This window comes from Mauremys reevesii, linkage group 6 (assembly GCF_016161935.1).
Source record: "Mauremys reevesii isolate NIE-2019 linkage group 6, ASM1616193v1, whole genome shotgun sequence".
Classification (NCBI taxonomy): domain Eukaryota; kingdom Metazoa; phylum Chordata; order Testudines; family Geoemydidae; genus Mauremys; species Mauremys reevesii.
Genome location: NC_052628.1, coordinates 9,896,728 through 9,923,623, shown reverse-complemented (window position 1 = coordinate 9,923,623; position 26,896 = coordinate 9,896,728). Strand labels below are relative to the sequence as shown.

The following is a 26,896-nucleotide window of genomic DNA, read 5'->3' as shown; positions in this document are numbered from 1 at the left end:
CCCCTGGCTCTTCCTCCAGGTGCAGCCCGTGGCGTTGATAGGCCTAGCTGGCCACCTTAACGCCTTCCACAGGGAGCGTGCCCTTTCATTCAGTCGCGGGCGGGAGGGTGCCATGAGCAGCAGGCTGTGGCTTGTTGGTCTAGGAGCATGATTCTTGCTTTGGGAGCAAGAGGTCCCGGGTTCAATTCCCGGACAAGCCCTGGCACGAGGTCTCGTTGCTGGCCCGATTTGCCCCGTCTACCTTTTCTTTCTCCAACAGCCTGTCGAGCCACAGCTGCCTTAGCGTCTCAACGTAGTGCCGGGTGGCTGAGGGCTGCAGAGGGCGAGCCGGAGTGGCCGCCTCCCCCGATGGCGGAAGGAGCATCTTGAGCACGTGGCGCAAGGGCCACTGGGGCGGGGCAGGGCAGGGCGAGGAGAGGCCGGACGGCCGCTGGCGGGAGGACCGGCTTGAGGTGGCCCCACAGGGAGTCGGCGGCATCCTCCACCCATTGGACCCAATGGGTTGACCTGGTGGCCCAAATGCTTTCCTGACGCCATGTCCCCGCAAATGACGCCCAACGGGGGTTCCTGCTCCCCAGCGCAAGCCACGCAGGAGGCTTAACAGTCCAGCTGGAGCACAGGCTGGGGAGGCTTTCCAGTGGGCACCCCAAGGAAGGGGAGAGGCTTAAGTGTGGGCCTACGCAGCTGGAGGAGCTCGCCAGCTCCCCGGAGGCCGGACGCCCACTCCGCAGAGCCACACGCTCCCACCCCGAAGACAAGAACCCAGCGCCCGGCTCAGACAGAAAAGCCCAGACACAGCTGGCGCTGCCCGCACCCTATCCGCCCAGCTCTCAGGGCTAGCCCCCCAAGTGGAGAATGGAGCACCCAGCTCAGATGGAAAGGAGGACTCTTGCAACTTTCTGGCTCTTTTCTTCTACCCACTCTTCTCCTGATTGGCGTGGCCTCAACGTAGCCCTCCCCGGGAGCCGAAGACGCGGGCGCTGGATTCCACCTACCGGTGCCCGACGGCACACGCACAGACACCGTTGCCTGGGGTATCGTGGCACTGGAGGAGCGCCGTTTAGAAGTGGTGAACATTTACAGGCAGGTTGGGCTTTGGCCTAAACTGCTGAGGCCAGACCACAGCCAAAGTGGCTTGTTGGTCTAGGCGTATGATTCTCGCTTAGGGTGCGAGAGGTCCCGGGTTCAAATCCCGGACAAGCCCATCTGCCCGCCCTCTCTCCCGCGGGCTGTGTTTCCTCACCTACCTTCACGTCTCCACACCCTTGCCGGGCTCGCTTTTGGAAACTCCTGTGAAACACTGCTTTCCTTAGACCTACGAAAGGATTAGTTGGACCGGGGCGTGAGTCTGCTCTTGGGCGCGAGAGACCCCGGCTCCAAATTTCATCCCAGCTCTGGCCGAGCCTGTCTTTGCAGCGCACCGTGGCGGGTTTTTTCTTCCTCTTCCTCTCCAACATCCCGGAGAGGGAGGGCTGCGTTAGGGTCTGCATTTGGTTCCTCGGGCCAGGTGAAGGGTTCTCACGTACGGCGTGAGAGAGCGAGGAGGAGACCTTGGAAAGGTGAAGTCAGGCACAGTCCTTTTTTTCATTTCAGGGCTAACTCTGCCAGTTCTTGGGGGGCTTGGTTTGGTTTCCTTCGGCTTGGCTTGGTTCGGTTTGGTTGCGAAAAACGTGGAAATGATGATCGCTACGGCTCCAAAGAAAGGGTTTGTTGACTTTGGCGAGTCCAAGTGTCGCTTCGGGTGCGAGAGGCCCCAGGGTCAGCTCCTGGACAAGCCCTCGCCAAAGGGTCTGTTTGCCTTTCTTTTTTTCCCCCAACTTTTGCCTGGGTTTTTCTCCCCAATCCTGTGGCGTGAGAGTGGCGTTAGGGTGTAAATTTGGTTTGCTGCTCCAGGGGTGTGACAGACCCAGCGTGGAGATGACCTTGGAAAGCTGAAGAGAGGCGCGGTCCTTTTCAACTTGATGCCGACAGCGGCCTGTTGTTTCTCCCAAACTTCCGGGCCGGGGCGTGCCGAGCCCCTCCTTGGCCAGAGGGGCTTCTTGGTCTAGAGGTAGGATTCTCGCTTAGGGTGCCAGAAATCCCCCACCAGCCCGTGCCGTGGTTTCGTGGCTGCTCTACGGGGAACTCGGGCTGGGCTGGCGGCTCATCTTTCCCCGATGGGGTGCTTTTCCTGCTCTTCTTTCCATTTGGTTAGTGTGACGGCACGGGTCCGCGCACCGCTCCTCCTGGGAATAGGCTGGCTCAGGCTGACCCCCCAACCGGCGGTAACACCCCGTCAGTTACTCCTCTGGAGCCCCTCTCTCGCTCTCAGGAGCTGCCGCTCTCCTCTGTGGGATTCAGCCCTCCGGCTAGGGGACGCGGCGTTCCCCCCCTTTCCAGCGTACAGGGCTTCCATTCTCTGTCACCACCACGGTGACCCAGGTCCCGTCGTGCCCCTCAGTGCCCTGCGCCTGGTCTAGGCCATGCTCTCGGTGGCTGGTAGGGGAACCCGGACGGGCCCTCTTCTGCGGATCCAGTCCAGGGACCCTACGCCCAGCACTTCTGGGCTTTCTCCCCTTGCCTGGACTGCTCCTTCCTGGACTGCTTCCTAAAACCCCTGGCTTTCCTCCTTGCTCTGGGTGTACTGCTCCAAATCCTCCCAGGGAGCGAGTGCCCTGTCCCAGCAGCAGCCTCTGTCTCTCGCCAGCTTCCTGGCTTTCGAGGCCCTGCCTCTTCCGGCCCAGCTGAGTCCGCTTGCACTCCATCTCTGCCCCCTGGCTCTTCCTCCAGGTGCAGCCCGTGGCGTTGATAGGCCTAGCTGGCCACCTTAACGCCTTCCACAGGGAGCGTGCCCTTTCATTCAGTCGCGGGCGGGAGGGTGCCATGAGCAGCAGGCTGTGGCTTGTTGGTCTAGGAGCATGATTCTTGCTTTGGGAGCAAGAGGTCCCGGGTTCAATTCCCGGACAAGCCCTGGCACGAGGTCTCGTTGCTGGCCCGATTTGCCCCGTCTACCTTTTCTTTCTCCAACAGCCTGTCGAGCCACAGCTGCCTTAGCGTCTCAACGTAGTGCCGGGTGGCTGAGGGCTGCAGAGGGCGAGCCGGAGTGGCCGCCTCCCCCGATGGCGGAAGGAGCATCTTGAGCACGTGGCGCAAGGGCCACTGGGGCGGGGCAGGGCAGGGCGAGGAGAGGCCGGACGGCCGCTGGCGGGAGGACCGGCTTGAGGTGGCCCCACAGGGAGTCGGCGGCATCCTCCACCCATTGGACCCAATGGGTTGACCTGGTGGCCCAAATGCTTTCCTGACGCCATGTCCCCGCAAATGACGCCCAACGGGGGTTCCTGCTCCCCAGCGCAAGCCACGCAGGGAGGCTTAACAGTCCAGCTGGAGCACAGGCTGGGGAGGCTTTCCAGTGGGCACCCCAAGGAAGGGGAGAGGCTTAAGTGTGGGCCTACGCAGCTGGAGGAGCTCGCCAGCTCCCCGGAGGCCGGACGCCCACTCCGCAGAGCCACACGCTCCCACCCCGAAGACAAGAACCCAGCGCCCGGCTCAGACAGAAAAGCCCAGACACAGCTGGCGCTGCCCGCACCCTATCCGCCCAGCTCTCAGGGCTAGCCCCCCAAGTGGAGAATGGAGCACCCAGCTCAGATGGAAAGGAGGACTCTTGCAACTTTCTGGCTCTTTTCTTCTACCCACTCTTCTCCTGATTGGCGTGGCCTCAACGTAGCCCTCCCCGGGAGCCGAAGACGCGGGCGCTGGATTCCACCTACCGGTGCCCGACGGCACACGCACAGACACCGTTGCCTGGGGTATCGTGGCACTGGAGGAGCGCCGTTTAGAAGTGGTGAACATTTACAGGCAGGTTGGGCTTTGGCCTAAACTGCTGAGGCCAGACCCCAGCCAAAGTGGCTTGTTGGTCTAGGCGTATGATTCTCGCTTAGGGTGCGAGAGGTCCCGGGTTCAAATCCCGGACAAGCCCATCTGCCCGCCCTCTCCCGCGGGCTGTGTTTCCTCACCTACCTTCACGTCTCCACACCCTTGCCGGGCTCGCTTTTGGAAACTCCTGTGAAACACTGCTTTCCTTAGACCTACGAAAGGATTAGTTGGACCGGGGCGTGAGTCTGCTCTGGGCGCGAGACCCCGGCCCAAATTTCATCCCAGCTCTGGCCGAGCCTGTCTTTGCAGCGCACCGTGGCGGGTTTTTCTTCCTCTTCCTCTCCAACATCCCGGAGAGGGAGGGCTGCGTTAGGGTCTGCATTTGGTTCCTCGGCCAGGTGAAGGGTTCTCACGCACGGGCGTGAGAGAGCGAGGAGGAGACCTTGGAAAGGTGAAGTCAGGCACAGTCCTTTTTCATTTCAGGGCTAACTCTGCCAGTTCTTGGGGGGCTTGGTTTGGTTTCCTTCGGCTTGGCTTGGTTCGGTTTGGTTGCGAAAAACGTGGAAATGATGATCGCTACGGCTCCAAAGAAAGGGTTTGTTGACTTTGGCGAGTCCAAGTGTCGCTTCGGGTGCGAGAGGCCCCAGGGTCAGCTCCTGGACAAGCCCTCGCCAAAGGGTCTGTTTGCCTTTCTTTTTTTCCCCCAACTTTTGCCTGGGTTTTTCTCCCCAATCCTGTGGCGTGAGAGTGGCGTTAGGGTGTAAATTTGGTTTGCTGCTCCAGGGGTGTGACAGACCCAGCGTGGAGATGACCTTGGAAAGCTGAAGAGAGGCGCGGTCCTTTTCAACTTGATGCCGACAGCGGCCTGTTGTTTCTCCCAAACTTCCGGGCCGGGGCGTGCCGAGCCCCTCCTTGGCCAGAGGGGCTTCTTGGTCTAGAGGTAGGATTCTCGCTTAGGTGCCAGAAATCCCACACAAGCCCTTGCCGTGGTTTCTTTGCTGCTCTACGGGAACTCGGGCTGGGCTGGCGGCTCATCTTTCCCGATGGGGTGCTTTTCCTGCTCTTCTTTCCATTTGGTTAGTGTGACGGCACGGGTCCGCGCACCGCTCCTCCTGGGAATAGGCTGGCTCAGGCTGACCCCCCAACCAGCGGTAACACCCCGTCAGTTACTCCTCTGGAGCCCTCTCTCGCTCTCAGGAGCTGCCGCTCTCCTCTGTGGGATTCAGCCCTCCGGCTAGGGACGCGGCGTTCCCCTTTCCAGCGTACAGGGCTTCCATTCTCTGTCACCACCACGGTGACCCAGGTCCCGTCGTGCCCCTCAGTGCCCTGCGCCTTGTCTAGGCCATGCTCGGTGGCTGGTAGGGGAACCCGGACGGGCCCTCTTCTGCGGGATCCAGTCCAGGGACCCTACGCCCAGCACTTCTGGGCTTTCTCCCCTTGCCTGGACTGCTCCTTCCCTGGACTGCTTCCTAAAACCCCTGGCTTTCCTCCTTGCTCTGGGTGTACTGGCTCCAAATCCTCCCAGGAGCGAGTGCCCTGTCCCAGCAGCAGCCTCTGTCTCTCGCCAGCTTCCTGGCTTTCGAGGCCCTGCCTCTTCCGGCCCAGCTGAGTCCGCTTGCACTCCATCTCTGCCCCCTGGCTCTTCCTCCAGGTGCAGCCCGTGGCGTTGATAGGCCTAGCTGGCCACCTTAACGCCTTCCACAGGGAGCGTGCCCTTTCATTCAGTCGCGGGCGGGAGGGTGCCATGAGCAGCAGGCTGTGGCTTGTTGGTCTAGGAGCATGATTCTTGCTTTGGGAGCAAGAGGTCCCGGGTTCAATTCCCGGACAAGCCCTGGCACGAGGTCTCGTTGCTGGCCCGATTTGCCCCGTCTACCTTTTCTTTCTCCAACAGCCTGTCGAGCCACAGCTGCCTTAGCGTCTCAACGTAGTGCCGGGTGGCTGAGGGCTGCAGAGGGCGAGCCGAGGGCCGCCTCCCGATGGCGGAAGGAGCATCTTGAGCACGTGGCGCAAGGGCTACTGGGGCAGGGCGAGGAGAGGCCGGACGGCCGCTGGCGGGAGGACCGGCTTGAGGTGGCCCCACAGGGAGTCGGCGGCATCCTCCACCCATTGGACCCAATGGGTTGACCTGGTGGCCCAAATGCTTTCCTGACGCCATGTCCCCGCAAATGACGCCCAACGGGGGTTCCTGCTCCCCAGCGCAAGCCACGCAGGGAGGCTTAACAGTCCAGCTGGAGCACAGGCTGGGGAGGCTTTCCAGTGGGCACCCCAAGGAAGGGGAGAGGCTTAAGTGTGGGCCTACGCAGCTGGAGGAGCTCGCCAGCTCCCCGGAGGCCGGACGCCCACTCCGCAGAGCCACACGCTCCCACCCCGAAGACAAGAACCCAGCGCCCGGCTCAGACAGAAAAGCCCAGACACAGCTGGCGCTGCCCGCACCCTATCCGCCCAGCTCTCAGGGCTAGCCCCCCAAGTGGAGAATGGAGCACCCAGCTCAGATGGAAAGGAGGACTCTTGCAACTTTCTGGCTCTTTTCTTCTACCCACTCTTCTCCTGATTGGCGTGGCCTCAACGTAGCCCTCCCCGGGAGCCGAAGACGCGGGCGCTGGATTCCACCTACCGTGCCCGACGGCACACGCACAGACACCGTTGCCTGGGGTATCGTGGCACTGGAGGAGCGCCGTTTAGAAGTGGTGAACATTTACAGGCAGGTTGGGCTTTGGCCTAAACTGCTGAGGCCAGACCACAGCCAAAGTGGCTTGTTGGTCTAGGCGTATGATTCTCGCTTAGGGTGCGAGAGGTCCCGGGTTCAAATCCCCGACAAGCCCATCTGCCCGCCCTCTCTCCCGCGGGCTGTGTTTCCTCACCTACCTTCACGTCTCCACACCCTTGCCGGGCTCGCTTTTGGAAACTCCTGTGAAACACTGCTTTCCTTAGACCTACGAAAGGATTAGTTGGACCGGGGCGTGAGTCTGCTCTTGGGCGAGAGACCCCGGCCCAAATTTCATCCCAGCTCTGGCCGAGCCTGTCTTTGCAGCGCACCGTGGCGGGTTTTTTCTTCCTCTTCCTCTCCAACATCCCGGAGAGGGAGGGCTGCGTTAGGGTCTGCATTTGGTTCCTCGGGCCAGGTGAAGGGTTCTCACGTACGGCGTGAGAGAGCGAGGAGGAGACCTTGGAAAGGTGAAGTCAGGCACAGTCCTTTTTTTCATTTCAGGGCTAACTCTGCCAGTTCTTGGGGGGCTTGGTTTGGTTTCCTTCGGCTTGGCTTGGTTCGGTTTGGTTGCGAAAAACGTGGAAATGATGATCGCTACGGCTCCAAAGAAAGGGTTTGTTGACTTTGGCGAGTCCAAGTGTCGCTTCGGGTGCGAGAGGCCCCAGGGTCAGCTCCTGGACAAGCCCTCGCCAAAGGGTCTGTTTGCCTTTCATTTTCCCCAACTTTTGCCTGGGTTTTTCTCCCAATCCTGTGGCGTGAGAGTGGCGTTAGGGTGTAAATTTGGTTTGCTGCTCCAGGGGTGTGACAGACCCAGCGTGGAGATGACCTTGGAAAGCTGAAGAGAGGCGCGGTCCTTTTCAACTTGATGCCGACAGCGGCCTGTTGTTTCTCCCAAACTTCCGGGCCGGGGCGTGCCGAGCCCCTCCTTGGCCAGAGGGGCTTCTTGGTCTAGAGGTAGGATTCTCGCTTAGGGTGCCAGAAATCCCACACAAGCCCTTGCCGTGGTTTCTTTGCTGCTCTACGGGGAACTCGGGGCTGGGCTGGCGGCTCATCTTTCCCCGATGGGGTGCTTTTCCTGCTCTTCTTTCCATTTGGTTAGTGTGACGGCACGGGTCCGCGCACCGCTCCTCCTGGGAATAGGCTGGCTCAGGCTGACCCCCCAACCGGCGGTAACACCCCGTCAGTTACTCCTCTGGAGCCCCTCTCTCTCAGGAGCTGCCGCTCTCCTCTGTGGGATTCAGCCCTCCGGCTAGGGGACGCGCGCCCCCTTTCCAGCGCACAGGGCTTCCATTCTCTGTCACCACCACGGTGACCCAGGTCCCGTCGTGCCCTCAGTGCCCTGCGCCTGGTCTAGGCCATGCTCTCGGTGGCTGGTAGGGGAACCCGGACGGGCCCTCTTCTGCGGGATCCAGTCCAGGGACCCTACGCCCAGCACTTCTGGGCTTTCTCCCCCTTGCCTGGACTGCTCCTTCCTGGACTGCTTCCTAAAACCCCTGGCTTTCCTCCTTGCTCTGGGTGTACTGCTCCAAATCCTCCCAGGGAGCGAGTGCCCTGTCCCAGCAGCAGCCTCTGTCTCTCGCCAGCTTCCTGGCTTTCGAGGCCCTGCCTCTTCCGGCCCAGCTGAGTCCGCTTGCACTCCATCTCTGCCCCCTGGCTCTTCCTCCAGGTGCAGCCCGTGGCGTTGATAGGCCTAGCTGGCCACCTTAACGCCTTCCACAGGGAGCGTGCCCTTTCATTCAGTCGCGGGCGGAGGGTGCCATGAGCAGCAGGCTGTGGCTTGTTGGTCTAGGAGCATGATTCTTGCTTTGGGAGCAAGAGGTCCCGGGTTCAATTCCCGGACAAGCCCTGGCACGAGGTCTCGTTGCTGGCCCGATTTGCCCCGTCTACCTTTTCTTTCTCCAACAGCCTGTCGAGCCACAGCTGCCTTAGCGTCTCAACGTAGTGCCGGGTGGCTGAGGGCTGCAGAGGGCGAGCCGGAGTGGCCGCCTCCCCCGATGGCGGAAGGAGCATCTTGAGCACGTGGCGCAAGGGCCACTGGGGCGGGGCAGGGCAGGGCGAGGAGAGGCCGGACGGCCGCTGGGGGAGGACCGGCTTGAGGTGGCCCCACAGGGAGTCGGCGGCATCCTCCACCCATTGGACCCAATGGGTTGACCTGGTGGCCCAAATGCTTTCCTGACGCCATGTCCCCGCAAATGACGCCCAACGGGGGTTCCTGCTCCCCAGCGCAAGCCACGCAGGGAGGCTTAACAGTCCAGCTGGAGCACAGGCTGGGGAGGCTTTCCAGTGGGCACCCCAAGGAAGGGGAGAGGCTTAAGTGTGGGCCTACGCAGCTGGAGGAGCTCGCCAGCTCCCCGGAGGCCGGACGCCCACTCCGCAGAGCCACACGCTCCCACCCCGAAGACAAGAACCCAGCGCCCGGCTCAGACAGAAAAGCCCAGACACAGCTGGCGCTGCCCGCACCCTATCCGCCCAGCTCTCAGGGCTAGCCCCCCAAGTGGAGAATGGAGCACCCAGCTCAGATGGAAAGGAGGACTCTTGCAACTTTCTGGCTCTTTTCTTCTACCCACTCTTCTCCTGATTGGCGTGGCCTCAACGTAGCCCTCCCCGGGAGCCGAAGACGCGGGCGCTGGATTCCACCTACCGTGCCCGACGGCACACGCACAGACACCGTTGCCTGGGGTATCGTGGCACTGGAGGAGCGCCGTTTAGAAGTGGTGAACATTTACAGGCAGGTTGGGCTTTGGCCTAAACTGCTGAGGCCAGACCACAGCCAAAGTGGCTTGTTGGTCTAGGCGTATGATTCTCGCTTAGGTGCGAGAGGTCCCGGTTCAAATCCCGGACAAGCCCATCTGCCCGCCCTCTCTCCCGCGGGCTGTGTTTCCTCACCTACCTTCACGTCTCCACACCCTTGCCGGGCTCGCTTTTGGAAACTCCTGTGAAACACTGCTTTCCTTAGACCTACGAAAGGATTAGTTGGACCGGGGCGTGAGTCTGCTCTTGGGCGCGAGAGACCCCGGCTCCAAATTTCATCCCAGCTCTGGCCGAGCCTGTCTTTGCAGCGCACCGTGGCGGGTTTTTTCTTCCTCTTCCTCTCCAACATCCCGGAGAGGGAGGGCTGCGTTAGGGTCTGCATTTGGTTCCTCGGGCCAGGTGAAGGGTTCTCACGTACGGCGTGAGAGAGCGAGGAGGAGACCTTGGAAAGGTGAAGTCAGGCACAGTCCTTTTTTTCATTTCAGGGCTAACTCTGCCAGTTCTTGGGGGGCTTGGTTTGGTTTCCTTCGGCTTGGCTTGGTTCGGTTTGGTTGCGAAAAACGTGGAAATGATGATCGCTACGGCTCCAAAGAAAGGGTTTGTTGACTTTGGCGAGTCCAAGTGTCGCTTCGGGTGCGAGAGGCCCCAGGGTCAGCTCCTGGACAAGCCCTCGCCAAAGGGTCTGTTTGCCTTTCTTTTTTTCCCCCAACTTTTGCCTGGGTTTTTCTCCCCAATCCTGTGGCGTGAGAGTGGCGTTAGGGTGTAAATTTGGTTTGCTGCTCCAGGGGTGTGACAGACCCAGCGTGGAGATGACCTTGGAAAGCTGAAGAGAGGCGCGGTCCTTTTCAACTTGATGCCGACAGCGGCCTGTTGTTTCTCCCAAACTTCCGGGCCGGGGCGTGCCGAGCCCCTCCTTGGCCAGAGGGGCTTCTTGGTCTAGAGGTAGGATTCTCGCTTAGGGTGCCAGAAATCCCACACAAGCCCTTGCCGTGGTTTCTTTGCTGCTCTACGGGGAACTCGGGGCTGGGCTGGCGGCTCATCTTTCCCCGATGGGGTGCTTTTCCTGCTCTTCTTTCCATTTGGTTAGTGTGACGGCACGGGTCCGCGCACCGCTCCTCCTGGGAATAGGCTGGCTCAGGCTGACCCCCCAACCAGCGGTAACACCCTGTCAGTTACTCCTCTGGAGCCCCTCTCTCGCTCTCAGGAGCTGCCGCTCTCCTCTGTGGGATTCAGCCCTCCGGCTAGGGGACGCGGCGTTCCCCCCCTTTCCAGCGTACAGGGCTTCCATTCTCTGTCACCACCACGGTGACCCAGGTCCCGTCGTGCCCCTCAGTGCCCTGCGCCTGGTCTAGGCCATGCTCTCGGTGGCTGGTAGGGGAACCCGGACGGGCCCTCTTCTGCGGGATCCAGTCCAGGGACCCTACGCCCAGCACTTCTGGGCTTTCTCCCCCTTGCCTGGACTGCTCCTTCCCTGGACTGCTTCCTAAAACCCCTGGCTTTCCTCCTTGCTCTGGGTGTACCTGCTCCAAATCCTCCCAGGGAGCGAGTGCCCTGTCCCAGCAGCAGCCTCTGTCTCTCGCCAGCTTCCTGGCTTTCGAGGCCCTGCCTCTTCCGGCCCAGCTGAGTCCGCTTGCACTCCATCTCTGCCCCCTGGCTCTTCCTCCAGGTGCAGCCCGTGGCGTTGATAGGCCTAGCTGGCCACCTTAACGCCTTCCACAGGGAGCGTGCCCTTTCATTCAGTCGCGGGCGGGAGGGTGCCATGAGCAGCAGGCTGTGGCTTGTTGGTCTAGGAGCATGATTCTTGCTTTGGGAGCAAGAGGTCCCGGGTTCAATTCCCGGACAAGCCCTGGCACGAGGTCTCGTTGCTGGCCCGATTTGCCCCGTCTACCTTTTCTTTCTCCAACAGCCTGTCGAGCCACAGCTGCCTTAGCGTCTCAACGTAGTGCCGGGTGGCTGAGGGCTGCAGAGGGCGAGCCGGAGTGGCCGCCTCCCCCGATGGCGGAAGGAGCATCTTGAGCACGTGGCGCAAGGGCCACTGGGGCAGGGCAGGGCGAGGAGAGGCCGGACGGCCGCTGGCGGGAGGACCGGCTTGAGGTGGCCCCACAGGGAGTCGGCGGCATCCTCCACCCATTGGACCCAATGGGTTGACCTGGTGGCCCAAATGCTTTCCTGACGCCATGTCCCCGCAAATGACGCCCAACGGGGGTTCCTGCTCCCCAGCGCAAGCCACGCAGGGAGGCTTAACAGTCCAGCTGGAGCACAGGCTGGGGAGGCTTTCCAGTGGGCACCCCAAGGAAGGGGAGAGGCTTAAGTGTGGGCCTACGCAGCTGGAGGAGCTCGCCAGCTCCCCGGAGGCCGGACGCCCACTCCGCAGAGCCACACGCTCCCACCCCGAAGACAAGAACCCAGCGCCCGGCTCAGACAGAAAAGCCCAGACACAGCTGGCGCTGCCCGCACCCTATCCGCCCAGCTCTCAGGGCTAGCCCCCCAAGTGGAGAATGGAGCACCCAGCTCAGATGGAAAGGAGGACTCTTGCAACTTTCTGGCTCTTTTCTTCTACCCACTCTTCTCCTGATTGGCGTGGCCTCAACGTAGCCCTCCCCGGGAGCCGAAGACGCGGGCGCTGGATTCCACCTACCGGTGCCCGACGGCACACGCACAGACACCGTTGCCTGGGGTATCGTGGCACTGGAGGAGCGCCGTTTAGAAGTGGTGAACATTTACAGGCAGGTTGGGCTTTGGCCTAAACTGCTGAGGCCAGACCACAGCCAAAGTGGCTTGTTGGTCTAGGCGTATGATTCTCGCTTAGGGTGCGAGAGGTCCCGGTTCAAATCCCGGACAAGCCCATCTGCCCGCCCTCTCTCCCGCGGGCTGTGTTTCCTCACCTACCTTCACGTCTCCACACCCTTGCCGGGCTCGCTTTTGGAAACTCCTGTGAAACACTGCTTTCCTTAGACCTACGAAAGGATTAGTTGGACCGGGGCGTGAGTCTGCTCTTGGGCGCGAGACCCCGGCTCCAAATTTCATCCCAGCTCTGGCCGAGCCTGTCTTTGCAGCGCACCGTGGCGGGTTTTTTCTTCCTCTTCCTCTCCAACATCCCGGAGAGGGAGGGCTGCGTTAGGGTCTGCATTTGGTTCCTCGGGCCAGGTGAAGGGTTCTCACGTACGGCGTGAGAGAGCGAGGAGGAGACCTTGGAAAGGTGAAGTCAGGCACAGTCCTTTTTTTCATTTCAGGGCTAACTCTGCCAGTTCTTGGGGGGCTTGGTTTGGTTTCCTTCGGCTTGGCTTGGTTCGGTTTGGTTGCGAAAAACGTGGAAATGATGATCGCTACGGCTCCAAAGAAAGGGTTTGTTGACTTTGGCGAGTCCAAGTGTCGCTTCGGGTGCGAGAGGCCCCAGGGTCAGCTCCTGGACAAGCCCTCGCCAAAGGGTCTGTTTGCCTTTCTTTTTTTCCCCCAACTTTTGCCTGGGTTTTTCTCCCCAATCCTGTGGCGTGAGAGTGGCGTTAGGGTGTAAATTTGGTTTGCTGCTCCAGGGGTGTGACAGACCCAGCGTGGAGATGACCTTGGAAAGCTGAAGAGAGGCGGTCCTTTTCAACTTGATGCCGACAGCGGCCTGTTGTTTCTCCCAAACTTCCGGGCCGGGGCGTGCCGAGCCCCTCCTTGGCCAGAGGGGCTTCTTGGTCTAGAGGTAGGATTCTCGCTTAGGGTGCCAGAAATCCCACACAAGCCCTTGCCGTGGTTTCTTTGCTGCTCTACGGGGAACTCGGGGCTGGGCTGGCGGCTCATCTTTCCCCGATGGGGTGCTTTTCCTGCTCTTCTTTCCATTTGGTTAGTGTGACGGCACGGGTCCGCGCACCGCTCCTCCTGGGAATAGGCTGGCTCAGGCTGACCCCCCAACCAGCGGTAACACCCCGTCAGTTACTCCTCTGGAGCCCCTCTCTCGCTCTCAGGAGCTGCCGCTCCTCTGTGGGATTCAGCCCTCCGGCTAGGGACGCGGCGTTCCCCCTTTCCAGCGCACAGGGCTTCCATTCTCTGTCACCACCACGGTGACCCAGGTCCCGTCGTGCCCTCAGTGCCCTGCGCCTGGTCTAGGCCATGCTCTCGGTGGCTGGTAGGGGAACCCGGACGGGCCCTCTTCTGCGGATCCAGTCCAGGGACCCTACGCCCAGCACTTCTGGGCTTTCTCCCCTTGCCTGGACTGCTCCTTCCTGGACTGCTTCCTAAAACCCCTGGCTTTCCTCCTTGCTCTGGGTGTACTGGCTCCAAATCCTCCCAGGAGCGAGTGCCCTGTCCCAGCAGCAGCCTCTGTCTCTCGCCAGCTTCCTGGCTTTCGAGGCCCTGCCTCTTCCGGCCCAGCTGAGTCCGCTTGCACTCCATCTCTGCCCCCTGGCTCTTCCTCCAGGTGCAGCCCGTGGCGTTGATAGGCCTAGCTGGCCACCTTAACGCCTTCCACAGGGAGCGTGCCCTTTCATTCAGTCGCGGGTGGAGGGTGCCATGAGCAGCAGGCTGTGGCTTGTTGGTCTAGGAGCATGATTCTTGCTTTGGGAGCAAGAGGTCCCGGGTTCAATTCCCGGACAAGCCCTGGCACGAGGTCTCGTTGCTGGCCCGATTTGCCCCGTCTACCTTTTCTTTCTCCAACAGCCTGTCGAGCCACAGCTGCCTTAGCGTCTCAACGTAGTGCCGGGTGGCTGAGGGCTGCAGAGGGCGAGCCGGAGTGGCCGCCTCCCCCGATGGCGGAAGGAGCATCTTGAGCACGTGGCGCAAGGGCCACTGGGGCGGGGCAGGGCGAGGAGAGGCCGGACGGCCGCTGGCGGGAGGACCGGCTTGAGGTGGCCCCACAGGGAGTCGGCGGCATCCTCCACCCATTGGACCCAATGGGTTGACCTGGTGGCCCAAATGCTTTCCTGACGCCATGTCCCCGCAAATGACGCCCAACGGGGGTTCCTGCTCCCCAGCGCAAGCCACGCAGGGAGGCTTAACAGTCCAGCTGGAGCACAGGCTGGGGAGGCTTTCCAGTGGGCACCCCAAGGAAGGGGAGAGGCTTAAGTGTGGGCCTACGCAGCTGGAGGAGCTCGCCAGCTCCCCGGAGGCCGGACGCCCACTCCGCAGAGCCACACGCTCCCACCCCGAAGACAAGAACCCAGCGCCCGGCTCAGACAGAAAAGCCCAGACACAGCTGGCGCTGCCCGCACCCTATCCGCCCAGCTCTCAGGGCTAGCCCCCCAAGTGGAGAATGGAGCACCCAGCTCAGATGGAAAGGAGGACTCTTGCAACTTTCTGGCTCTTTTCTTCTACCCACTCTTCTCCTGATTGGCGTGGCCTCAACGTAGCCCTCCCCGGGAGCCGAAGACGCGGGCGCTGGATTCCACCTACCGGTGCCCGACGGCACACGCACAGACACCGTTGCCTGGGGTATCGTGGCACTGGAGGAGCGCCGTTTAGAAGTGGTGAACATTTACAGGCAGGTTGGGCTTTGGCCTAAACTGCTGAGGCCAGACCACAGCCAAAGTGGCTTGTTGGTCTAGGCGTATGATTCTCGCTTAGGGTGCGAGAGGTCCCGGTTCAAATCCCGGACAAGCCCATCTGCCCGCCTCTCTCCCGCGGGCTGTGTTTCCTCACCTACCTTCACGTCTCCACACCCTTGCCGGGCTCGCTTTTGGAAACTCCTGTGAAACACTGCTTTCCTTAGACCTACGAAAGGATTAGTTGGACCGGGGCGTGAGTCTGCTCTTGGGCGCGAGACCCCGGCCCAAATTTCATCCCAGCTCTGGCCGAGCCTGTCTTTGCAGCGCACCGTGGCGGGTTTTTTCTTCCTCTTCCTCTCCAACATCCCGGAGAGGGAGGGCTGCGTTAGGGTCTGCATTTGGTTCCTCGGGCCAGGTGAAGGGTTCTCACGTACGGCGTGAGAGAGCGAGGAGGAGACCTTGGAAAGGTGAAGTCAGGCACAGTCCTTTTTTTCATTTCAGGGCTAACTCTGCCAGTTCTTGGGGGGCTTGGTTTGGTTTCTTCGGCTTGGCTTGGTTCGGTTTGGTTGCGAAAAACGTGGAAATGATGATCGCTACGGCTCCAAAGAAAGGGTTTGTTGACTTTGGCGAGTCCAAGTGTCGCCGGGTGCGAGGCCCCAGGGTCAGCTCCTGACAAGCCCTCGCCAAAGGGTCTGTTTGCCTTTCTTTTTCCCCAACTTTTGCCTGGGTTTTTCTCCCCAATCCTGTGGCGTGAGAGTGGCGTTAGGGTGTAAATTTGGTTTGCTGCTCCAGGGGTGTGACAGACCCAGCGTGGAGATGACCTTGGAAAGCTGAAGAGAGGCGCGGTCCTTTTCAACTTGATGCCGACAGCGGCCTGTTGTTTCTCCCAAACTTCCGGCCGGGCGTGCCGAGCCCTCCTTGGCCAGAGGGGCTTCTTGGTCTAGAGGTAGGATTCTCGCTTAGGGTGCCAGAAATCCCACACAAGCCCTTGCCGTGGTTTCTTTGCTGCTCTACGGGAACTCGGGCTGGGCTGGCGGCTCATCTTTCCTCCATGGGGTGCTTTTCCTGCTCTTCTTTCCATTTGGTTAGTGTGACGGCACGGGTCCGCGCACCGCTCCTCCTGGGAATAGGCTGGCTCAGGCTGACCCCCCAACCGGCGGTAACACCCCGTCAGTTACTCCTCTGGAGCCCCTCTCGCTCTCAGGAGCTGCCGCTCTCCTCTGTGGGATTCAGCCCTCCGGCTAGGGGACGCGGCGTTCCCCCCATTTCCAGCGTACAGGGCTTCCATTCTCTGTCACCACCACGGTGACCCAGGTCCCGTCGTGCCCTCAGTGCCCTGCGCCTGGTCTAGGCCATGCTCTCGGTGGCTGGTAGGGGAACCCGGACGGGCCCTCTTCTGCGGGATCCAGTCCAGGGACCCTACGCCCAGCACTTCTGGGCTTTCTCCCCCTTGCCTGGACTGCTCCTTCCCTGGACTGCTTCCTAAAACCCCTGGCTTTCCTCCTTGCTCTGGGTGTACCGGCTCCAAATCCTCCCAGGGAGCGAGTGCCCTGTCCCAGCAGCAGCCTCTGTCTCTCGCCAGCTTCCTGGCTTTCGAGGCCCTGCCTCTTCCGGCCCAGCTGAGTCCGCTTGCACTCCATCTCTGCCCCCTGGCTCTTCCTCCAGGTGCAGCCCGTGGCGTTGATAGGCCTAGCTGGCCACCTTAACGCCTTCCACAGGGAGCGTGCCCTTTCATTCAGTCGCGGGCGGGAGGGTGCCATGAGCAGCAGGCTGTGGCTTGTTGGTCTAGGAGCATGATTCTTGCTTTGGGAGCAAGAGGTCCCGGGTTCAATTCCCGGACAAGCCCTGGCACGAGGTCTCGTTGCTGGCCCGATTTGCCCCGTCTACCTTTTCTTTCTCCAACAGCCTGTCGAGCCACAGCTGCCTTAGCGTCTCAACGTAGTGCCGGGTGGCTGAGGGCTGCAGAGGGCGAGCCGGAGTGGCCGCCTCCCCCGATGGCGGAAGGAGCATCTTGAGCACGTGGCGCAAGGGCCACTGGGGCGGGGCAGGGCAGGGCGAGGAGAGGCCGGACGGCCGCTGGCGGGAGGACCGGCTTGAGGTGGCCCCACAGGGAGTCGGCGGCATCCTCCACCCATTGGACCCAATGGGTTGACCTGGTGGCCCAAATGCTTTCCTGACGCCATGTCCCGCAAATGACGCCCAACGGGGTTCCTGCTCCCAGCGCAAGCCACGCAGGAGGCTTAACAGTCCAGCTGGAGCACAGGCTGGGGAGGCTTTCCAGTGGGCACCCCAAGGAAGGGGAGAGGCTTAAGTGTGGGCCTACGCAGCTGGAGGAGCTCGCCAGCTCCCCGGAGGCCGGACGCCCACTCCGCAGAGCCACACGCTCCCACCCCGAAGACAAGAACCCAGCGCCCGGCTCAGACAGAAAAGCCCAGACACAGCTGGCGCTGCCCGCACCCTATCCGCCCAGCTCTCAGGGCTAGCCCCCCAAGTGGAGAATGGAGCACCCAGCTCAGATGGAAAGGAGGACTCTTGCAACTTTCTGGCTCTTTTCTTCTACCCACTCTTCTCCTGATTGGCGTGGCCTCAACGTAGCCCTCCCCGGGAGCCGAAGACGCGGGCGCTGGATTCCACCTACCGGTGCCCGACGGCACACGCACAGACACCGTTGCCTGGGGTATCGTGGCACTGGAGGAGCGCCGTTTAGAAGTGGTGAACATTTACAGGCAGGTTGGGCTTTGGCCTAAACTGCTGAGGCCAGACCACAGCCAAAGTGGCTTGTTGGTCTAGGCGTATGATTCTCGCTTAGGGTGCGAGAGGTCCCGGGTTCAAATCCCGGACAAGCCCATCTGCCCGCCCTCTCTCCCGCGGGCTGTGTTTCCTCACCTACCTTCACGTCTCCACACCCTTGCCGGGCTCGCTTTTGGAAACTCCTGTGAAACACTGCTTTCCTTAGACCTACGAAAGGATTAGTTGGACCGGGGCGTGAGTCTGCTCTTGGGCGCTAGAGAGCCCGGCTCCAAATTTCATCCAAGCTCTGTCCGAGCCTGTCTTTGAGCGCACCGTGGCGGGTTTTTCTTCCTCTTCCTCCAACATCCCGGAGAGGGAGGGCTGCGTTAGGGTCTGCATTTGGTTCCTCGGGCCAGGTGAAGGGTTCTCACGTACGGCGTGAGAGAGCGAGGAGGAGACCTTGGAAAGGTGAAGTCAGGCACAGTCCTTTTTTTCATTTCAGGGCTAACTCTGCCAGTTCTTGGGGGGCTTGGTTTGGTTTCCTTCGGCTTGGCTTGGTTCGGTTTGGTTGCGAAAACGTGGAAATGATGATCGCTACGGCTCCAAAGAAAGGGTTTGTTGACTTTGGCGAGTCCAAGTGTCGCTTCGGGTGCGAGAGGCCCCAGGGTCAGCTCCTGGACAAGCCCTCGCCAAAGGGTCTGTTTGCCTTTCTTTTTTTCCCCCAACTTTTGCCTGGGTTTTTCTCCCCAATCCTGTGGCGTGAGAGTGGCGTTAGGGTGTAAATTTGGTTTGCTGCTCCAGGGGTGTGACAGACCCAGCGTGGAGATGACCTTGGAAAGCTGAAGAGAGGCGCGGTCCTTTTCAACTTGATGCCGACAGCGGCCTGTTGTTTCTCCCAAACTTCCGGGCCGGGGCGTGCCGAGCCCCTCCTTGGCCAGAGGGGCTTCTTGGTCTAGAGGTAGGATTCTCGCTAGGGTGCCAGAAATCCCACCCAAGCCCTTGCCGTGGTTTCTTTGCTGCTCTACGGGGAACTCGGGTCTGGGCTGGCGGCTCATCTTTCCCCGATGGGGTGCTTTTCCTGCTCTTCTTTCCATTTGGTTAGTGTGACGGCACGGGTCCGCGCACCGCTCCTCCTGGGAATAGGCTGGCTCAGGCTGACCCCCCAACCAGCGGTAACACCCTCTCAGTTACTCCTCTGGAGCCCCTCTCTCGCTCTCAGGAGCTGCCGCTCTCCTCTGTGGGATTCAGCCCTCCGGCTAGGGGACGCGGCGTTCCCCCCCTTTCCAGCGTACAGGGCTTCCATTCTCTGTCACCACCACGGTGACCCAGGTCCCGTCGTGCCCCTCAGTGCCCTGCGCCTGGTCTAGGCCATGCTCTCGGTGGCTGGTAGGGGAACCCGGACGGGCCCTCTTCTGCGGGATCCAGTCCAGGGACCCTACGCCCAGCACTTCTGGGCTTTCTCCCCCTTGCCTGGACTGCTCCTTCCCTGGACTGCTTCCTAAAACCCCTGGCTTTCCTCCTTGCTCTGGGTGTACCGGCTCCAAATCCTCCCAGGGAGCGAGTGCCCTGTCCCAGCAGCAGCCTCTGTCTCTCGCCAGCTTCCTGGCTTTCGAGGCCCTGCCTCTTCCGGCCCAGCTGAGTCCGCTTGCACTCCATCTCTGCCCCCTGGCTCTTCCTCCAGGTGCAGCCCGTGGCGTTGATAGGCCTAGCTGGCTGTGACGTTATTGATATAAATGGGAACCATATAGAACATGGGTTGCAACCAAGGTCCTGTGGTGGCACCAAATCCTAAGTAAAGGGGGTCATATAAGGTGTCTAAGACCAGGTTCTGGGTTGCTGGTTATGATTATGCTGTCTGTATGTCTGTGTATCATTTTGTAGTTTAAGTATAAGTATTGGCTCTATACTGTCTGTAGTATGCTCTGCCTCTGGGAAGTGTCCCAGACAAAGCTGATGTTAGCCCGGCATAGCTGGCTTGATGGCCCATTAAAGGGCCATCAGCTACACAATTGACCCATGGAGAGAAGGCAGACACGCCTTGTGACTCAGCAAAGTATGCGGGGACTGGCCCTTGTGACTCCAGACTCCATTTTATTTTTGCTGTAAGTTTCCACCGTTAGGACAAAGGAATTCTTACACCTGGAAAAGTCTATATAAGGCTGATGCATCATCTCCATCTTGTCTTCAATCCTGCTTCTGACCTCTGGAGGAACTTTGCTACAAACTGAAGCTCTACACCAGGGACTGAGGACCCATCCCAGCGGGGGATGTTTCAGAGACTTAATCTGAACCTGCAGTTTGCTCCAGCACTGCTGCAAGCCTGAACTAAGAACTTTGCCATTACTGTATGTAATTGATTCCATTTAACCAATTCTACCTCTCATCTCTACCTTTTTCCCTTTGTAAATAAACCTTTAGATTTTAGATTCTAAAGGACTGGCAACAGCGTGATTTGTGGGTAAGATCTGATGTGTATATTGACCTAGGTCTGGGGCTTGGTCCTTTGGGATTGAGAGAACCTTTTTCTTTTATTGGGGTGTTGGTTTTCATAACCATTCATCCCCAGGACGAGTGCACTGGTGGTGATGCTGGGAGACTGGAGTGTCTAAGGAAATTGCTTGTGTGACTTGTGGTTAGCCAGTGGGGTGAGACCAAAGTCCTTTTGTCTGGCTGGTTTGGTTTGCCTTAGAGGTGGAAAAACCCCAGCCTAGGGCTGTGACTGCCCTGTTTGAGCAATTGGTCCTGATTTGGCACTCTCAGTTGGGTCCCGCCAGAACAGCTCCGTCACAGTGGCGTAGTCGGCAGGATCCACAGAACCAGGTCAATTAAGCTTTGGGTCAGAACCCCACGCTATCCAAATTTTAACTTTGGGATTGAGAGTTTGGTTGGTTAAAGATCAGTGACCATGAGACAGAAAGCATCAGGAAAAGCAAGGAAACTGCAAGCCTTGAGAGACAGCCTGCAGTTTGATTATGAGCAAGAACTGGCAGAAATTCGAATGGAGAAAGAGGCTGATGAGAGAAAGAAAGAAGTTGCTAAGAGAGAAGAAAAAGCTCGTAAGAGGCGTCTGGAGCTGCTGGCTGCTGAGGAGAAAACTCGACAGATGCAACAGGAGACAGCTAGACTCCAACTCCAAGTCAAAAAAGCAATGGAAGAACAGCAGAGACTGTATCCTCTTGAAAGTCCAGTTTGTAACAATGTTGGTATGTTGTATAACTCTGAGCAGTTGTCTGGGGGTAACCAAATGTACCCCAACAATGCCACCTTTTATGTCAATGCTGTTACTGTGTGTTCAGTAGGGGGTGGCCCCATAAATTGTGCCAGTGCTATGGATGGGAATGGTAATGGAAAATTCATAGAGTGTGTAAAAGTCAATGGTAAAAGCTGTTTAGGGCAAATTATGGCTTCTAACATCACTCTTGTTAAAGCAGATCTGGTCAAAGAGGAAGATTATTTAACAAATCAGAGTGTGAGTGTTGTGATCCTCTGTGAGTTTACTGTCCATGTGCCTTTAGCCAGAATCCACCTTGAGTGGAATGGGGCTCAGCATGAAGTGATAGCTGGCGTCAGGAAGTTATTGCCTGAAGATCTTTTAATTGGGGAGAATGTTACAGCTTTGTTCAGTCCAGGTAGCCAGTCACAGGAGAGGAATGATCTTAAACCTGTGTCTATTGTGGGCAATGATTTGCCTGAGGAGGGTTGCTCCAAAGGTTTGTCTATGCAAAAAAGCAGTATTTCTGGGAATGAAGTTTCTGAATGTCTGTCTGATGTCTCAGAAGGAAATCTGGAGTTAGATCAAGAGCAGAAAGATCTCATTGGGGAGGAAAATATTTCTCAGGTTAAATCCCTAACTGAGGAAGGAGAGGGTCAATTTGTAATAGGTAATGAATTATTGGCTAGTGCAGCTTGTAGAAGTAAACCTGAATTGGGTAACTGTGATTTGCTAAAAGTAGCTCAGTGTAGTGAAAAGAGCAGCAGCTTATCTGTTGGGAGAGGCAATGTGCCTGGAAGGAAAAGTTTGGAGGAGCCTAGGCAGCCTTGTGAGCTGATGGCTTTGTCTAATCAGCAGTTTGGGAAGGGAGGGATAGTGGAAGATGAGTGTCCATATCCCTTACCTGTTTCCTGTGTGGAGAAATGTGACAGTGGAGGGAATGTGCCTGTCTCTGTCAGGAGTATTGACTTGCCTATGAAGGAAGCTACCTCAGTCTCCAAGCAGTTGTCTGTGAACAGCCCTGTGTGCTGGGACAAGGGAAGTGAGATCCCAAGCTGTGTGTCTGGTAAAGGAGAATGTGTCTCCGGCTCTTCTGTGTCTGTGGAGCAGACAGAAGGGGCCTTTCAGCCTGTGATGGTTGAGGGTGATTCAGTTGTCTCGAAGTTGGTTGTAAATACAGCTAAAGCCCAGGAAGGGAATGGTCCTGAGTTTGTGTCTGCTGGGGAGAATGGCACTGTGACTAGGTTGCATCCAGTTAGTGTCTTAGCAAAATCCCAGAGAACAGACAATTCTGGTGCTTGTAGTTTGCCAGTTGCTAATGTGTGGTTGGAAAAGGGTGTTGCAACTCTGTCTGATCAGGGTGATACCCTAGCCAGGGCACAAGGAGAGCATGAAGGTGATTTAATTGTGTTACCGACTGACAGTTTGACAACTTGTAGCAAGAAGGAAAAGATTCCTAAACTTGTTCATGGCCAAGGGAAGGAGACTGCTTCTAACCTGTTATCTAGAAAGTTTGTAGGTGTGCCTAAAAGGGGATTGTGTAGAAATCCGCCTGTTGGGCCTAAGGTGATTCTGAATGTAAGTGAGACCCAGAAAGCATCTGGGGGTTGCTCAGGGAAGTGTTCCTTTAGAGCAAGCCCTAGGTGAAGAGGGGAAAGGCAGAATTTCTGTGAGGGGTGAATTGCTGCTTAGAGAAGCTCCTAGGGAAGGGAATCCTCATGGTAGCCTGTGCAAGCAGTTTACTGCAACTGAAGGGTGTAAAAGTGATTTAATCAAGAAAGTTTCAGTTCCTAACAGCCAGAAATTTTCGGTTGTGAATGGATCCACTGACTTTCCTTTTGAGAGATCCAGTGTGGGCAGCTTTGGAAAGGTCTCAGGTGGAGTAGAAGCTGTTAAGGAAGTTAAGCAGCCCTATAACCACCTGGCTGTGTGTGGCCAGCTTGTTGGGGAGACAATGGTGTTGGGACAGGACTGTCTCCATGCTAAATCTGTAAGTGAGCAGTCTGTGCTTCAGGATCTGAGGACGGATTCAGTTACTGGCGTTTCAGAGCAGAACAGTTGTATGGCTGAATGCTTGAGGAGGCAGGGGAGAGCAAGCCAGCTCTCACCCTCAGACTCTTTGGATTTGTGTGGTATCTCTGTAAGACAAAGTCCAGCCGTGGAATCCATAGCAGCTAAGAAATTAAAAGCTAGTGTCTGTGTTAATGCAAATTACTTGGCTGGCAGGGAGAAGAAAGACTTGGTAATAGCTGTTAGCACAGAGGGCCCACCCCATCAGCCAGTGAATTCTGTTAAGCAAGAGAAATCAGGGTTTAATCCAGAAGGAAAGAGAAGACTGAATTTTGCAAAGGGAAGCCACAGGTTAACCCTAAAATGCCCAAACTCCAATGGTATTGAGCCAAGGGTGTGGCATGACAAATATGATTGTAAATGGACACTTGCAATGAATTTGTTGTTATTGCTAATGCTAACTTTTGTAACTAATGTGTTGCTATTGCCAAGAACTGTAACAATGTACAATGGGCCTAATCTTTTGGAAAATCCCTGGAACATGTTGAAAGGAATACATGAAAACACACTTTATGTTAAAGGGCCTTGCTATACTGATGTTTCACAGTTAATGCATGTAAACAGTGTTGGAACTTTTCACAGGGGAAAATACATTCCAGACCTGATGTGCTGTATGAAAGGGGAAACTGAGGCACACTACCATATTGCTTTCATGGCTAAATGCCAAGAGTCCTGTACTATGAACAACATCAATATCTACATTGGTTTAATGTTAATTGGGTTCAAAACATTGGCCAAAGCTGCTATGGATAAAGTAGCTGTTTTCTTTAGCTCTTGGCAAGATCACATGAAACATACAGGAACCATGCTGCAAAAGCTAACCAAGTTATACCTTAAGTTTGTAAAGAGATCCATTCATGTTGTTGAACATGACTTTGATAAACCATTTCGGTTATACACTGGTGCGGCCTCTAGCCCAACACTAGCTGTAGTGAGACAGACCCAAGGAAAGGGGGCTCTTGGGATGCAGTCGGCGATGTTTTGTCATCCCTTCCTGCATCAATTTTGCGTTGGGGGTGTGGGAACCATAATGGGAACCATATAGAACATGGGTTGCAACCAAGGTCCTGTGGTGGCACCAAATCCTAAGTAAAGGGGGTCATATAAGGTGTCTAAGACCAGGTTCTGGGTTGCTGGTTATGATTATGCTGTCTGTATGTCTGTGTATCATTTTGTAGTTTAAGTATAAGTATTGGCTCTATACTGTCTGTAGTATGCTCTGCCTCTGGGAAGTGTCCCAGACAAAGCTGATGTTAGCCCGGCATAGCTGGCTTGATGGCCCATTAAAGGGCCATCAGCTACACAATTGACCCATGGAAAGAAGGCAGACACGCCTTGTGACTCAGCAAAGTATGCGGGGACTGGCCCTTGTGACTCCAGACTCCATTTTATTTTTGCTGTAAGTTTCCACTGTGAGGACAAAGGAATTCTTACACCTGGAAAAGTCTATATAAGGCTGATGCATCATCTCCATCTTGTCTTCAATCCTGCTTCTGACCTCTGGAGGAACTTTGCTACAAACTGAAGCTCTACACCAGGGACTGAGGACCCATCCCAGCGGGGGATGTTCCAGAGACTTAATCTGAACCTGCAGTTTGCTCCAGCACTGCTGCAAGCCTGAACTAAGAACTTTGCCATTACTGTATGTAATTGATTCCATTTAACCAATTCTACCTCTCATCTCTACCTTTTTCCCTTTGTAAATAAACCTTTAGATTTTAGATTCTAAAGGACTGGCAACAGCATGATTTGTGGGTAAGATCTGATGTGTATATTGACCTGGGTCTGGAGCTTGGTCCTTTGGGATTGAGAGAACCTTTTTCTTTTATTGGTGTGTTGGTTTTCATAACCATTCATCCCCAGGACGAGTGCACTGGTGGTGATGCTGGGAGACTGGAGTGTCTAAGGAAATTGCTTGTGTGACTTGTGGTTAGCCAGTGGGGTGAGACCAAAGTCCTTTTGTCTGGCTGGTTTGGTTTGCTTTAGAGGTGGAAAAACCCCAGCCTAGGGCTGTGACTGCCCTGTTTGAGCAATTGGTCCTGATTTGGCACTCTCAGTTGGTCCCGCCAGAACAGCTCCGTCACACTGGACACCTTAACGCGTTCCACAGGGAGCGTGCCCTTTCATTCAGTCACGGGCGGGAGGGTGCCATGAGCAGCAGGCTGTGGCTTGTTGGTCTAGGAGTATGATTCTTGCTTTGGGAGCAAGAGGTTCCGGGTTCAATTCCCGGACAAGCCCTGGCACGAGGTCTCGTTGCTGGCCCGATTTGCCCCGTCTACCTTTTCTTTCTCCAACAGCCTGTCGAGCCACAGCTGCCTTAGCGTCTCAACGTAGTGCCGGGTGGCTGAGGGCTGCAGAGGGCGAGCCGGAGTGGCCGCCTCCCCTGATGGCGGAAGGAGCATCTTGAGCACGTGGCGCAAGGTCTCGTTGCTGGCCCGATTTGCCCCGTCTACCTTTTCTTTCTCCAACAGCCTGTCGAGCCACAGCTGCCTTAGCGTCTCAACGTAGTGCCGGGTTGCCCCGGTGGCCGACGGGGGCTGAGGGCTGCAGAGGGCGAGCCGGAGTGGCCGCCTCCCCCGATGGCGGAAGGAGCATCTTCAGCACGTGGCGCAAGGGCCACTGGGGCGGGGCAGGGCAGGGCGAGGAGAGGCCGGACGGCCGCTGGCGGGAGGACCGGCTTGAGGTGGCCCCACAGGGAGTCGGCGGCATCCTCCACCCATTGGACCCAATGGGTTGACCTGGTGGCCCAAATGCTTTCCTGACGCCATGTCCCTGCAAATGACGCCCAACGGGGCTTCCTGCTCCCCAGTGCAAGCCACGCAGGGAGGGTGCTGCTGTCTTTAATTATTTTGAGGCATACTACCATTTGTCTCCAGGTGAACTCAGTCTTATTGTCTCCGTTTAAACTTTTCACCCCCCCTTACCATTCACAGTCTGTACACTAGTTAATGACTTGAGAGTCTACCCTCACACTAGTTCCTCTCCCACACCCACTATTCTTCCTCCCCAGCTCCGTCACCTCACTCTGATCTCCCACTCCAGCAATTCACCCCTCCCCACCTGTGCTTCTCCTCGTTTTCTTCTCCTCTCCCACCCCTGGGAGGACACCAGTGGGGTCCCCAGTCATCTTCCAGGCTTGGAGCAGATTGCTTGTGGCTCTTCCTCTGCCTTCAACTGGCAGCTGCAGGAAGGAGGTGGAGGGGCAGAGGAGCTGGCCCATTGCCCCCACGTGGAGAGCAGGGAGGAGAGGGAGATTGAGCTCTGAGTGGTTGCTCTGCTTCTGGACTGAAGCAGATGGCCAATCAGAAGGTGGGTTTCTCCACCTTTTTTCCCCCACTCTGCAGGACCCAACTTGCCATCTTAACCTTGCTTTGGGGAATGGAATGTGACCCTTGTATAATATTTGAAAGGGGCCTCATTCCAGAGATCAAAAGTACAGACTCTGATCTGGCTCTGACACTAATTACAATACAAGGGAACACTTTTTTGTTCTTACATTTAGTTTTCCAAATATTTCTTCTGTGTACCTTTTTGTGCCTGACTGGCATAGCAATGTGCTGCAGCACACCACCTGTCAACCACTGGTCTAGGCCAAACAAACCTCTGACTCTTTTGGGGTAGATGATTACTGTTGGCTCCAAACAGGTCTTTAAATGATCATATCTACATATAAAAAGCAAATAAACCAAAATATTCAGGTCAGACCCTCAGTTGGTACCAATTAGAATAACTCCAGTGAAGTCACTGATGCTATGACAATTTATACCCGCTGAGGACCTGACCCCTTAGTTTAGTGCACATGTTGTTGTCCAAGGTTCTCTCATTCATAACATTCTGCTACCACTCAAAGATCTGCTCTACTCCTTTTGTAGGTCAGGATGGGACTTTTTCTGGGCATTGGATTATGAACTCCTAAATTCATTGTGGTTAATGGCTCACTTGGAGCTACTCCACTAACTAGGATCCCTGGCACTCATGTTACTCTGCCCTAACATGCCTTGTCCAAGCCCCTAACAAATTCTGCAAAGCCATCTACATTGTAGGGAGAAAGAAGACAATAGCAGCAACCCTATATTAGCTGAAGATTCCCATATGCAAAATTAATGCTCA

General features: G+C 57.2%; 11 non-coding genes across 11 annotated transcripts; all 11 read left to right on the top strand.

The window, feature by feature from the left end:
• The first annotated feature begins 128 nt into the window (after positions 1–128).
• On the top strand, positions 129–200 carry TRNAP-UGG. Its single transcript has one exon. It is a non-coding gene; the product is annotated as a tRNA-Pro (tRNA).
• A 932-nt stretch (positions 201–1,132) lies between these two features.
• TRNAP-AGG lies at positions 1,133–1,204 on the top strand. The gene has a single exon. It is a non-coding gene; the product is annotated as a tRNA-Pro (tRNA).
• A 1,674-nt stretch (positions 1,205–2,878) lies between these two features.
• TRNAP-UGG lies at positions 2,879–2,950 on the top strand. The gene has a single exon. It is a non-coding gene; the product is annotated as a tRNA-Pro (tRNA).
• A 933-nt stretch (positions 2,951–3,883) lies between these two features.
• On the top strand, positions 3,884–3,955 carry TRNAP-AGG. The gene has a single exon. It is a non-coding gene; the product is annotated as a tRNA-Pro (tRNA).
• Positions 3,956–5,612: 1,657 nt separating this feature from the next.
• TRNAP-UGG lies at positions 5,613–5,684 on the top strand. The gene has a single exon. It is a non-coding gene; the product is annotated as a tRNA-Pro (tRNA).
• A 2,649-nt stretch (positions 5,685–8,333) lies between these two features.
• TRNAP-UGG lies at positions 8,334–8,405 on the top strand. Its single transcript has one exon. It is a non-coding gene; the product is annotated as a tRNA-Pro (tRNA).
• A 2,680-nt stretch (positions 8,406–11,085) lies between these two features.
• On the top strand, positions 11,086–11,157 carry TRNAP-UGG. Its single transcript has one exon. It is a non-coding gene; the product is annotated as a tRNA-Pro (tRNA).
• Positions 11,158–13,820: 2,663 nt separating this feature from the next.
• Positions 13,821–13,892, top strand: TRNAP-UGG. Its single transcript has one exon. It is a non-coding gene; the product is annotated as a tRNA-Pro (tRNA).
• Positions 13,893–16,549: 2,657 nt separating this feature from the next.
• Positions 16,550–16,621, top strand: TRNAP-UGG. The gene has a single exon. It is a non-coding gene; the product is annotated as a tRNA-Pro (tRNA).
• A 929-nt stretch (positions 16,622–17,550) lies between these two features.
• On the top strand, positions 17,551–17,622 carry TRNAP-AGG. Its single transcript has one exon. It is a non-coding gene; the product is annotated as a tRNA-Pro (tRNA).
• A 7,330-nt stretch (positions 17,623–24,952) lies between these two features.
• Positions 24,953–25,024, top strand: TRNAP-UGG. The gene has a single exon. It is a non-coding gene; the product is annotated as a tRNA-Pro (tRNA).
• Positions 25,025–26,896: the final 1,872 nt, after the last annotated feature.